Here is a 14,107-nt window from a genome sequence, read left to right as displayed (position 1 = left end):
ACATATAGCGTAAAAGGCTTGGTTACATCTGGGAGGCTCAGGGCAGGGGCGGTCAATAAGGCCCTTTTTATTTTGTCAAAAGCCAATTGCTGCTCCTTTCCCCAGTGGTAGGGGGTGTTGGATTTCATGAGAGGATATAGGGGAGCCGCCATCTCCGCAAACCCGGGTATCCAGAGGCGGCAGAACCCAGCACTGCCGAGGAACTCTCGTAGTCCTTTGGCATTAGTGGGTGCTGGGATCAGGGCTACAGCCTTTTTGCGGCTCTCCGTCAGCCACCTCTGGCCTCCTTCCAGGAGATATCCCAGATAGGTCACTTGTCTCTGGCCTACTTGGGCCTTTTTGGCGGAGGCCCTATACCCCAGTTCTCCCAGTCTCTCAAGCAGGGCCCCCATACCTTTTACACAATCCTGTTCTGTCCTAGATGCCAGGAGCAAATCATCCACGTACTGCAGAAGGACGAGGCCCGGATGGCCAACTCGGAAATCTGCCAAATCCCGATGCAAGGCCTCATCGACAAAGTGGGGGAGTTTTTGAATCCCTGCGGCAGCCTTGTCCAAGTGAGTTGTCCTGAGAATCCCGTCTCAGGATCTTTCCATTCAAAAGCAAAAATAGGCTGGCTTTGAGAGCTTAACCTTAGGCAAAAGAATGCATCTTTTAGATCTAACACCGTATACCAGACATGGCTTGGGGGTAAGGTGCTGAGCAAGTTGTAGGGATTCGGCACCGTGGGATGTGTGTCCTCTGTCCTCCAGTTAACCTCTCGTAAATCTTGTACCGGCCGGTAATCTCCTGTGCCGGGTTTTTTTACGGGTAATAGAGGAGTATTCCAGGGCGACTGGCAAGGTATTAAAATGCCCAATTGTAATAGTCTCTGTATATGTGGCCGAATGCCTTCTTTGGCTTCTTTGCTCATTGAATATTGCTGGATCGATATGGGGGTGGCCGAGGGTTTTAAGTTTATAATTATGGGCGGCTGGTTTACAGCTAGTCCCATTCCGGCCGTTTCCACCCAGGCCTGAGGGTAGTTAGTGAGCCATTCAGAATCTAGGGGCTGCACGGACGGTGGAGAGTCCTCGTGCAGCCGGTGTTCATCCTCTAGGCGCAAGGTCAGTACCTGGAGGGGCTGCCCTCCTGCGCCAGTAATAGTGGCCCCTTTTTGCTGAAAATGTATCTGGGCCCCTACTTTTGAAAGAAGGTCTCTGCCTAGGAGAGGGTAAGGGCAGTCTGGGACCAGTAAGAAGGAATGCGTTACTTGCCCAGTGCTCAGGTGGACCTTCCGTTCGGTTGTCCATCGATATAACTTGCCTCCAGTTGCCCCCTGAACCCAAGACGTTTTAGAGCTCAAGGGTCCTTTTGCCTCAGTTAAAACTGAATGTTGAGCCCCCGTATCGACCAGGAAGGTCACCGGCTGTCCCCCCACTTTAAGGCTTAGGGGGGGGTTCCTGGCCCTGACACCCCTAATCTTCATCTTCTAGGGACAAAACAGGAATGGGCTTCTTTTTAGGTCCCTGCGTTTGGCCCTTCCTTGGGCAATCTTTAACCCAATGTCCTTTTTCCTTGCAGTAGGCACACTGGTCTCGTTCAACCCGTGGTCCTCTTTTGTCTCCCAGGTCCCTACTCTGTCCTGACTTACTCTGCCCTGAGCCCTGTACTACGGTGGCCAGTATAGCCTTCTATTAACCTCTCCAGAAAACCTGCCGGCGTCTCATCCTTTCCCTGCACTATAGCACGTACCTTTGCCAAATTGGTGGGGCGACGCCCTGCCCCTTTGAGACCCGCTAGGAGTACCTGGCGATAGAGACGGAGCCGCTCCCTACCAGCAACAGTGTCGTAGTCCCAGGTCGGGCGAACCAAGGGGAAAACATCCTCAATCTCATTAGGCAGCCGGGTCGGCCTCCCATCCGCCCCCGGGACGTTTTTCCGAGCTTCGAGTAGACGCGCTGTCTCTCCTCCGTGGTGAGGGGAGTCTGCAGGAGCTGTTGGCGGTCATCCCAGGTCGGCTGCAAGATAATGTCAATATTAAAAGCTCCGTTCCTGGGCCACCCGACGTTGAAAGCCGGCCACTCTGAGGAGCAGAAGGTGACCCATCTTCGTCTTCTGACTTCGACCGAAAGATTGTGTGCCCAGCCGGCAACATCTTTCCAGTGATCTAGAATGAGGCTTAAAGGGGTGGTTACAGTCTGCCCCATGGGTGTAGAGAAGGGGTGAGCGGTGAGGAGGAGGACAGGAAAGGAAGAAAAACACGGAACGAACAGACGCACACGAACGACAGGACTGGCGCGGCAGATTCAGGTGGGAGCGGTCGCGAACCACGACCCTCCCCGAAGAGGAGGGAGTGCCGGGGCTCCGTTCCTCTTCCAGACCACTCCGGAGTCCGACTCCGGAGGGGGACCAGGGGTCTCGGGCACGTCTGCCTCCCCCGCTGGTCCAAATACAGAATACAGAGTACAGCGTCCTGCAGGCACAATACAGACCCGGCACAAAACAGACCCGGCCAGTCAGACAAACGGACGAGACAGATATGACATTTAGCGAGCTCGGTCTTACCTCCTGCCAGTCTTAGGATTGAGTCTGGGGCGTCTCAGATCCCGGACGAGCCCCCAAATGTTGGACTCTGGCTCACGGGTGCCAACGTGGCCCGGTCGACGCCCCAGAGACTCAGACCCCAGACAGGCAGATGCAATTAGCAAGAGGGTTTATTGAACGTTTGCGCAAACGGGCTCTCCGCCTCCGAGGAGGAAAAGAGCCCCGATTAGCAATTACAGGGATCTTTTAAAAGGCAAAAGGAAAGAAACTGCCTAAAGACAAAAGAACCGCGGGAGTCGCATGGCCTCCAGGTTGATTTTGGGGAGGGTCAACATGAACCTATTCAGGGACATTCCAATCAGGGTGTGTGTGTGGGGGGGGGACGGTTTTCTTATTGTAAACAGAATGCTTTTAGTTGCTAAAATTTCAGGAAGATGCCTGGATGGGCTGCCTCTGGATTAGGGCTGGCCCTACTTACAAGGGGGGAGGTTTCTTCAACTTTATGTTTCTATATCATAATTTAATGTTTAAAAAATTCTTCTGTACATTTTGTAAGTACTCATCAGAAATAAAAATGAAAAAATATATTATTTCATGGACACATGCCGTTAGATTTTTGTGTACAAGAATTTTGTGTGTAATTCTATAGCTACTATTTAGTGCCATGGACAAGAGAGATAGGAAAGATCAATAATTTCAATTATTTACTTTTTTTTATTTAAAATGTGGAAAACTCCCTTTCTAAAGTGATATGATTTACCTAGACTATTGTCCTGAAGTTTTCTACATTTAACCAATTAAAATGTTCTTTGCTATTACATGTTTTGTTTGTATGTAAGAGAGTTTAATAACACAATTTGCATTCTTCCAAATTCAATAAGACAAGATTATTCTGGGCACACTTGGCTTTGAATATTGCCAGGTGGCACTGTAGACTGAAAAAAAAGTAAAAGTAAAAATTATATTCACGATATATGCTTTTATTGAATGAAATATACATTTATTAGAAGATAGTTTTTATTTGTATTTTCACTGCTTTCATTACAATCACATTAATATTTGTTAGGTATTGTTCAATCTGATCATTTGGCTAAAAATCAAATGAGGTAACGGTTCTATTGTCTGATTTCTGTGGAGCAACTGCATCTTCTGGGAAATGAATTATGACAAAGTACAAATTCATTTCTGTTCTTTCAAAAAAAACAAGCTTCAATTAAATGTTAACACCCCAGGTGTTTTACATCTCTTCAATAGAAACATTATCACTTCAGCTTTTGAGACAGAGGTATGTCAAAAATCCAGATGCTTCATGCATTTTTTTTTTTTTTTTTTGGAATTCAATGAGGAAAGTTAAGAAAACTATCTGCATGTGAATTACTTTCTACAATGGAAGGCATCCTGACACTGATTAATTGCTAAGCAAAGCCCATATTCACTGGAATGGCAGTTATATGCAAATATCAGAGGCCAACTGGAGAAGGCCTGGAATGACATTCTCCTTCAAGAAATTTAATTTTTGAGAAATAAATGCAGCACACTGAGATAGTAAGGCTTAGAGAAAAATAAACCAATATAGCTTAGAGGTATAATTTTATTTTCTTCTTTTTGAATTATTTCTCACTTTATATGTCCATGAAAATGACTTATTTTTTTTTTCCCAGTAGAAAGCATATTTATTGATCCACAGAACTTCTCCAGAATAGACTTTAGGAAGAGCTAATATCTATTGTTTTCCCTTGGATTATGGAGACCAAGTATAAAAAAGCGTGCCGAAGAGATAAATGAGAGATTTTTGGAAGCTAAAATATAATATCTCTGTAATTATAATTTATTTTGAAGGATGTGGGACTGACACCAATCTGGTGCAAATATAACATTACCAAATGCTAGAATGTTCACGAAGGGGAATTTTAAATGAGAGGTAGAATAACCCACTCCAAAATGATGCTACTTTGATATAGTAATTATTTTGAGGTGAAGGCAATTGAGAAATAGTACACAGAGAAAGAATCCTTTGCCCTATCAATTTCTGCCTAAAAGTAGAGCCTACATTTCCCATTGTGACTGTGGCATAAATTTCCATTTGTAAAGATGTTTCCCCTTTCATACCACTAAGGCTTGAGATGACTCTGAGATGAGTCTTCATTACAAACCTTAGTAAGAAACACTTATTTACTTACCATATATTTCCTAGTTACCTTACCACAATTTATATCCCTTTGTTAAAATGGTATACAAATCATCTAGTCTAGGCACTTCTTTGGGTTTTTAATTTCTTTTCTACGAATCCCTCTATACATAGAAAATATTAACATCAAATAATGTTTGCATATATTTTTTTCTTCTGTTAATCTGTCTTTTGTCAAATTAATTCATGTACCACTGACAAAAAAGAAAAGAAAAATGTAAGAGGGTAGAGGAAAAACTTTTGCCTTCCTTACATTTCCATGCAACTCAACATATATTAAATAATTATCTTCTATTACATTCTTTTATCAGCTCTAGGTATACATAAAGGAAAAAAATGTGAATGTGTATTATTCATTTTGAGAAATATGTAATTGCCAAGGCTAATTTGGCCTGAATGAAATATAGTACATACGGATTGTGGCAAACTCAGGCGTTGGATCATGGCAAGCCTTAGACTACAGTGTTTGACCTTAAGCAGATTTTCACAAGTTCCCAGCTGGATCTCAGTCACTCATTTTCTCAACAAATGTTTACCTACTTAATTGTGTATTTAATATATATTTATTGAACACATTGTATATGCCTCTTACTCTTTTTAGGTGCTAAGAATAAAACAAAATATTACAGACAAATTCTCTGTCCCTAAGGAGCTTACAATAAATCAAGAGAACTATAAACATTTATAGAAAGTTGATAGTATTGTTTATAACAGGAAGTGTTAAGGGAATATATAAATGTTTGACATTTATGTTAATTCTAGAAATAGAGATGTCAAGGAAAACTTTCAGTAATTTACAACATATTTATGATTTGTCTTCTTATCTGTACCCAAGACTTATTATTAGTGTGTGGTATTAATACAAAGTAATATACATATAATTTTATATATATTTTAAATTTGTTTATTATCATTATTTTTACAGACCCTGGAGAAAATAGTCTGCCTTCACTGACCCAATAGCTGGAATCATGGGAATGCCAGCTCTGTCACAATCCTAACTTACAACTCTACTCAAAGTGATGAAGAAGGAAAATTATAGAATGTGATGTTTGCAGAAACATTGTCTTTACCATGATCACGACTGACCAGGCCCACTCACCATTGGGATGATGTTCTGATGGAGTTCAGGGCACACTTTCCCAAAATATGGCACCTAGGCATATTAAATATCTTAAGCTGAATAAATTTTAGAAAATAGTGGAAACAGAAAACTGATTCTGACCTTTTCTCCTCTCCCTTCTCTTCTGAGACAGGTCATAAAACCCTTATGTGAGAGATAACCTCTAGAGGAAAGAAGCATCCTTATTTGTGAAGACAGAATGGCATTGAGAATAATCTGAACTAACAAGTCTTGCTAAGTTTCCTGGTTGACTCCACTTACCTCACACTGTCTTACCTATCATATATCTATAGGACAGCACACTCTTCCTCACATCTAATATAAAAATTCTCCGATCTGTTTCTTCAGGTTTTAATTTCCTTATGAAGACTTTTGTATCACACAGAACTGTATTAATTAAATGTATATGCTCCTCTCTTGTGAATATGTCTTTGTCAGCTTAATTTTCTGACTCCACCAGGAATCCTAAGAATGTTGAGGAAAACTTTTTGCTTCCCTACAGTCTAATTGCTCCTAAAATAGCAAAGTCTGTGTATGTTGTCCTGAAAGCCCATGAAATGAAATGTTTTCCACCTGCAACAGCTCTTTCAATGTTCCAAGAAATTGAAAAACTTTCCTGTTAAGTATTTATAATTCTCCTATTTTGAAACTTATGTTGAATACTTTGGGCATCTTTATTTCATTAACCAGAGGTGATTTTTGACATATATTTCATTTTCAAAAATCCAAACTTTCATAAAACATGTGTTTTTTTTCCCTAAAACACTTCTCACATGCTGAATTGAATCCTTAATGTAAGTGAATCAAATAATGAGCAAAAACATTAGCCTATCTGATGTCGATTCTTCGAGTCTGTGCAACTAATTGAGGACTTTATTATATTTCAGAATTCCTTTTTTATTACATGAAAATGTAAGAATAAAACAATGACAGATACTAATAAGAAAAAATATCATTCTCAAGATAAAACTGAAACAAAGTAGAATATAAAACAGGATATCTAGAAGTATTTCACTGAAATTGTAACTTTGGCAAGGTTTTATTAGAGATTTATGATATTTCTGGTTCTTATGGAATAGAAACCTCTTTATTCTATGTAAGTCTGTTTTTCATCCTACTGACATTCAGAATACATACATATTTTCAAGAAGACATTATACACAAAGGTAGGAACTGTCTTTATTATGAATAACACTACAGTGAACATCTTTATATATAAATTGTGGACTGCATCTCTGATTATTTCTACATGTCTAATGTCATACTATCTGCACTACGGTTAACATTGCTGTGAATATTTTTATACATAACTGTTTGACAGCACCTATCTTTATGGTAAATTACTTCAAGTGAGATTACTGGATGAAATTGTATAAATAACATGAAAATTTGGGGTATTTATGCATATTATAGTCAGTTCTACTGGCAGCAACAGATAAAAATGGATGTTGGCAATCTTGAAGGGACTTTTATACCTTAAAATTATTTTACAATTGATTGGCAAATAAAATATATTCCTGTATTTGCCTTTCTTTTTTTAATCAAGCTAGACTACTATTTTACATATTGATAGGCTATTTGTATATATTTTCATAATTTTATGTTGTGACATTTATCTAATTTTTATCAATCTGTATTTGTTACAAAAAAATGAAACTTTTTCATATTTATTACAATATTTAATCCAAATATTTATTTTTTAACAATTACACAAAATTAAATCTATGCTAATGTGATTTTTGTCTTTTGAATTTCTACATACATGGCATTTTTGTTAAACAGCCCCAGATTTCTTCTGCCTTGAATCAGCTAGTGATTAAAATTATTAAAAAGTGGCTTCAAAAGGGAGAGTTGTTCAAATTTCATTATATACTTGGATTTTTTATTCTTCGATGAAACAGGTGATACTTTGCAGCAAGAAAGGCAAGATTGTAAAGAGAGAATTTTAGAGAATTATTTATCTTATATTTGACCCCAGGTTATAAGCTTTACATAAGGAGCATGGTGTTTGAAAAAAAAAAAAAAAGATAAAGAAGAAGACTGCCCAGGGCCACCTATGTAATTGACAGAATGAAAATGATCAAATGATCTTGATCAAAAATCACTAAAAATATCAAGACAGTGACAAGAGGGTATTAAACCAAGTGTGGGACCCTGTGCAACTGCATAGGCCACATGCCAACAAAGTCAGTCTTGATTCTACCTTTTCTGATCTTGTTGGATTGTGGAGAGAAGGAATAAAAAAATACAGAGGTGGTAGTTGGTCAGAGATGTGCCACCATCATATTTCTACCTCAAAGTACAGTGTTTGTTTTATAGGTTCAGGGAAATTCCTAGGGTGAGGGGATCATCCTCCCCCACATATACACTGACATTTGAAATTTGGGATAGAAATCCCCGTCTACCCTTTACCCGGTTCAGTAACAATCTGAAGGGAGGTCACATCAAGGGGAACTCAGCTCACAGCTCAGTCAGGCAGAGTAAGCCTTCAGTCAAACTTCTAGCTTCTCTGTTGGTGTCAACAGGACTCTGTGCCCTGAAGGTGAGCAAAGAAATTAGCTGAGTTGAGAGTCAGCATGATGCCCAAGGCATCTGGGGAAAGTAGTCCTAAGCAAAGGAATGAAGGAAGGAGGAGAAAGCCCGGCAAAGCTGCCCTGTCTCAGCATTGTCCGGGTGGTGGAGAATCCAGCAGCTGTATTTTGCTGATGCCTATGGGGTGACTAACAGAAAAAAAAAAAGGACAAAAAATGGTGGTTACAATAATTTCTCACACAAATACTTTACAAAACATCCTGTTTAACAAATAAGTGAAAATAGAAAAAAAAATTAAAAATCAACATCTTCGCAAAAACTTTAGGATGTACCTTCTGAATAATACAATAGTTGCAACTCTTTTGGTCAAAAGTTCTCATTGCTATTAGTAATGTCAGCTGACAACTCTTCAAACAAAACACCACAGTAAAATGTTGATCATAGAAAGCTCAATTGATCAACTTATGGCAAATAAGGGAGAGCATCACCTTCAGAGACATTTAGTTTCTTAAAAGGGGAAGATGGGAAATAGTTATTTCTAGGGTTTAAAGTTTCAGTGGCTGAAGCCAGGTGCTTAGTGCTGAATCTGCCTTGGATTGGGTGCAGTTTCTGGTATAATGGTTTAGGATCTGTGGACAATTCAAGATAAGCCTCTTAGAAAAGTGTTCCTGAGTTACCAGTTTTCTGATGAGTGACCTCTTTGCCCATTTGAGCAATTTATTGTCCTGAGAAGGCTGCCTACCTAAACATAACTGTTGTCCTAGGAAAAACTTGGTCACATTCCTTTTATTTTTTTATTCATTTATTAAAAGATTTTAATTTACTTGGGAGGGAGAGAGCACATGGGAATGCACACAAGCAGGGGGGAGGGGCAGAGGGAGAAGCAGACTTCCTGCTCAGCCTGGAGCCCACTCCTAGCTTGATCCCAGATCCCAGGACCCTGAGATGATGATCTGAGCCTAAGGCACACACTTAACCTACTGAGCCACCCAGGTATGTGCCCTGAGCACATTATTTTTAGATAATTGAATTTGGGAGAAGATCCTGAAGCAAACAATGAAGTTATTTACTGGATTATATCTTTAGCTTCTTGGGAAAGAAGATTCCAGAATAAATAATAATGTTGATGGAGGTAGTCTTCATTTTTAATCCAGAGAGTTAAGTTTTAGGCCTGCAGTTCATCTTGGTCCTCACTAAACTCACAAACATAATGTCAAAGGCAGCTCCTCAAGAGAGTGTGATTTACCTCTTATGATCCGGTAAGAGCATCATACACTTTTAAAGTAATTGTCAACTGTCATTAATATGGCCAGATCTGGGCAAAATTTAAAGAAAGTATAAAGTTCTACTACTTTCAGTAAGTTTGTAATCTTATTTCTCCTCAACCTCTTGAATTTCCACCTCTGTTTTAGTTTGACCCTTCTCCTCATCTACCAAATTCTTAAATACTCTTTCCCCAAGGTTTTCCTGTAAGAAACTGAATAGAAATCAATAAACTTCCTTTGAAATTAGAATTCCTTGCTCTCAGAATATTTATTTGGTAGTTGCTGCACTGCTTTAATAAACACTTCTGAAAATATACACATACCTATCTATCGACTTGCTACAGTTTGTCCCATTAACCAGAATGTATAACGCAGAATTCATGTCTTTGAGGAAAATGAATTACTTAGTAATATGTATACTTTCCAGATATATTTATTAACTGCATAATGGATTGAATAGTTACTTCCTTCAATATTTTTAAGTTTGGATTTGCCCCCTTCAGTTTCAGTTGGCTTAAATAAAATATTGAATTGGCGTTTTCAAACCAAGGGAGATTGGATTAAATAGTCATAGCTCATCAATCACTTTTCTTTCGTTATTTAGTGTAATGTTGTAAGGAAGCATGGGATTGAGAGTGAGAAAATCTTGGTTTTAGTCTTGATTCTGCCATCGACTGTCTGCAGAACTACATATATCATTTAATTACTCTAAATTTCAGCTTATTTATTCATTAATTGAAGAATTATACTAACGGGTTTCTAAAATTAATGCCAGCTCAATCTTCTCTGATGAATGATCCCAAGTTGTACAGCATCTCCCATGTGAGCTGCTTAGAAAAGTCTGTTTTCTTACCTGCATTTGCCAGTCATTTGTGCTAAATCTGAAAGGTCATTCATCACACATTGCTGGTTTATCATAGCTTTTTCTGAATATCTGTTTAAAGTGTCTACAATAAACATTTCATAACAATTTGTAAGTTTTTAGAATATTCTAGAAAACATAGGAAGACTCATATGTCAAGAGCACATTGAGGAACTTATTGAAGTAATGAAGAAAATTGGGGAGCCAAGTGGGGGAAGGACTGTTGATTAACTCTCCAGATTTGCTACTTTGTTTCTTAGCTCTGATTCAGTAGAATATTATCTATTACAGAAAGATACCTGTTTTCTAAAGTAATAATTAGAGACTGGAGGAGCCATTGATTAGTTCCAAATATTACTCTTTCAGGCATGGCTTAGAGAAAATGACATTGTAAAATTTTAAGATAATCAATATTTAAATGGTAAAAGATACCTAACTTGTACATTGCTATAAATGGTTATAGGAAACATAATAAAATAAAAATCCTAAAATAGAAGCAAAATTAAGTTTGAGATCCTCTTTATTCTACTACAGCCTAGATTCAAACCAGGAGCAATAAAAAAGGGAGAGTTTTATTGTTACCCACTGTTCTACCCTTCTGGGCCATGTTTCATTTTTTCTGTTTTACACCTCATCTGTCTTTGCCCTATGTTGGGAGGAAGAGAGTTGAATAGAATTGAACTTCCTATGCTATCTAAGGAAGATAAACTCAGTAGGGCATATAGACATAAAGTCTATGTATGTAACGTATAATAAACTAATTTTTAAAAAGGAGTTTCAGGGATCCCTGGGTGGCGCAGCGGTTTGGCGCCTGCCTTTGGCCCAGGGCGCGATCCTGGAGACCCGGGATCGAGTCCCACATCGGGCTCCCGGTGCATGGAGTCTGCTTCTCCCTCTGCCTGTGTCTCTGCCTCTCTCTCTCTCTCTCTCTCTCTCTCTCTCTCTGTGACTATCATAAATAAATAAAAATTAAAAAAAAAAATAAAAATTAAAAGGAGTTTCATGTGTGTGTATCTAACTCAAATGCTGTACTTTCTGTGTCTAGACCCCATCATAGCTGCTGCCTGGATCACAGCGAGGTGGTGGTTAATGAGCCAGGCACACCCAACAAAGGAGTCTGGCTTTTGACCCTTTGGACTCCTGGCGACCACAAACACTTCCGGATATGGCCTGTTCTCTAGTGCTGATTCTATTGTTTTGCAGCAATATGCTCCCTCAGGCATTCTCAGTAGTCATTTCTTTCTTTAATTCTCTTTTAACTATTTTGGACTTCCAAGGATTCTCACAATATGTGAACCAATGAACTACATCTTTGTCTTTTTTTTTTTTTTTTTTGCTATAATTTTGGATTTATTGCCATTTGTTAAAACCATTTTTAGGGACCAGAAACATAAGGGAGACAGGCTGTAATATGTTCAACCCATTATCTGGCAAGTGTGGTAATCAGATAGGTAGATATAAAGTGCAAGTGGCAAGCTGAAGAGCAAATAAGTATGCAGAGAAATTTTTTGTAGTGTTAAAAACAGAAACCTTGAGGTAAGGCAACAGACTGAGCACAAGAATGACAGGAAAGGGTGCTGTGGAGCAGATGGGTATATGGGTATGTGCTGGGTATGGCACAGCCACCATCACCCTCACAACACTGTAAATTACAACTTCACCCAAATGAGAGGATAAAATCTTAATCAAACAGGCTTAAGATAAAATAAATTTATACACAATGAACAATTTTATAAATAACGTCAAGTATGAACCCCAAAATGTCCTCTTGCTCCCTGAATGTCTCTGGTTAAAATGAACATCCTAGACACTCTGTAGCAACTGCCTACCCAAGCATTTCACCCCTTGTGGTTTTTTTTTCCTCCTTTAAAGATGCTCTGATTTTACACTGGCATCTAAGTAAGTATAAAAAACAAGAATTTGGGAGGGATTGTATTAAAGGGGAAAGGGCTCTGTATTCTTTGTCTTATTTTATCTCAATTAGTTCAGATTACCTTGGTATTTATTGCCCTGGACAAAAATAACCCAAATAAGTTATTGGAGGTTTGTAAAACCAAGTATTCAGCTTGCTTAAATATGATAGATAGATAGATAGATAGATAGATAGATAGATAGATAGATAGACGATAGATAGACATTTGAATTTGTTACAAGGTTAATATTACACAATTTTTTTTGCCAGAGTAATTGTAGAAAATCTATACAACTTTTGAGAAAAAAACTTTTCTTTTTTGTTTTCAGAATTAATTTTTTTTTTTTTTACATCCTCTTCCTCCAACATACTACATAGATGTTCTAAAGGAAATCATATATTGGGATGTTAGTTTCAAACAGAGATAAACTCACCAATTTACTCAACAGGACTTCTATATAGAAAATATCATCAAGGATAAAATCAAACTTAGGCATTATGTTTGGATGAACAAAAAGCAAAAAATTTTGCTTTGAATATTATGCCAAACAAAAGTGATGAAGAGTCAGTGTTTTTTTTAGAATTCTTCAGTGCTACAAATATGACCTATTTCTACATATTTCAAGGAGCTCTAGTGTTTAGCATATATGCTGCCCTATGCTTTTTTTCTGTTCTGTAACTTATTTCTGAGCACAATTTAAGTGAACGATAAACATGCAGCCTCCCAAAATATAAATATGTATCATTAAAAGTCTCTTTCAATACTTTTCCATCAACCTTCATTCCATATTGTGAGTGTCATTACAGTACACTTTTCAAAAGGTAACAAACACACAAGTGTCAAAGATTTTATTCATTTCATTAATAAGGGAACCAGTAAGATGTTAAACCTAGTTCAAACAGATTTCAAGAAATGAAGATTTATATAGTCTGTGACAGTAACACTGAAAATAATTTGCAACTAGATGCAAAGCTGGTTAATATCATGTATGGCAATAAACCCACATTCGCAGTTACTTTTTCTTCTAGGTGGATGTAATTTCAACATTGCTGTTGAACAAGAACTAGCTGTAGTGCTCCCATTCCAGGAAGGATTTCATTAATACCAGCTTTCTACAAGTTAACCTCTATCCCTACAGAACTATAAAGTATGCTAATCAATAGTAAAAAGACAGTTTAATGAAGACAACCACTCCTAGAAAATGAGCTAATCGTCAGTCACATTATGTGCACTGCTCAGTGCTCAGCATTACATGGATGGGACACCCAGCAATCTCTGAAGCCTATGCCCAAGTCTTGGATAATCCTTAAAAGTATCCATGCTCATGTGGATATACAGGTTGGGGCAGATGAAGGCAAGGCAGTCATAGGATTATTCCACCAAAAGGCAGAAAGAGTTAATATCCAAGTTTTGACACTTAATATAGTGATGGTAGCATGACAAACAGTTTAACCGTAAGACTGTTTCAAGAGAAATTCTATCTATCAATTTAACATATCAAGGAGAGGTCTGGAGAATGTGATTGCTGATTTTTTACCTAAGGAACATTTCAAGAAAGAGAAATGGAGTAATATCCACTACCACCCACGAACCTGGTAGATTAATGGAATCACAGGAGACAGAGCAGAAGAGGCAGGCAGTTGGGTATATGGAGTGAGGGATAAATTTCTTTCATTTAGAGAAATGCCAAGACCCCAG

This window comes from Nyctereutes procyonoides, unplaced genomic scaffold (genome assembly GCF_905146905.1).
Source record: "Nyctereutes procyonoides isolate TBG_1078 unplaced genomic scaffold, NYPRO_anot_genome, whole genome shotgun sequence".
In the NCBI taxonomy this organism is placed as follows: domain Eukaryota; kingdom Metazoa; phylum Chordata; class Mammalia; order Carnivora; family Canidae; genus Nyctereutes; species Nyctereutes procyonoides.
This window is presented reverse-complemented; position numbering follows the sequence as displayed.